A 561-nucleotide genomic window follows, 5' to 3' on the forward strand; every position below is an offset into this window, starting at 1 on the left:
TCGGGCCTGTGGGCTGTGCTGCTCGCCAACCTCAGACGCTCCTGCTGACCCAAGAGCCCAGGTCCCCTGAGGACTTGTCCCCTTTCCTGTGGCTGTAGAGGAATGACTTCTTCCCATCTCTCCCTGCCCTGCCAGGCCCAGCCCAGCTACATGCAAACCCTTAGAGCCATTTCCTGGTTTCCTCCCCAAACCCAGCAGGGCCCCGCCCCCCAGCACAGGCAGTTTCATTTTCACTTGAATCCCGCCAAGTACTTGGGAAGTGGCTGCTTCAGGCAACTCCTGCCAGAGAGTGTGTGGCATCCGTGGTGGCCCAGGTAATGGGGAGGGTCTGAGCGGATCTCCCAGCGGGGTAATGACACCCGGTGTGAGGACGGGAGGGGGTGCGGTGGGGGGCCTGGGTGGCAGGGAGGGACGTGTTTCAGACACCAGGGCCTCTGGACTCTGTCCCTCCAGTAGACCTTCCCCGAGGCCGCTTTGGCTTCCACCAAACTCCAAGCTGATCCAACCTCAGGAGATCCGGGTGTGAGGCGGGGGGAGTGGAGGCCGGGACAGGCCCTCAGG

The sequence above is a fragment of the Myotis davidii genome, unplaced genomic scaffold (assembly GCF_000327345.1).
Source record: "Myotis davidii unplaced genomic scaffold, ASM32734v1 scaffold2537, whole genome shotgun sequence".
NCBI classification, from domain to species: domain Eukaryota; kingdom Metazoa; phylum Chordata; class Mammalia; order Chiroptera; family Vespertilionidae; genus Myotis; species Myotis davidii.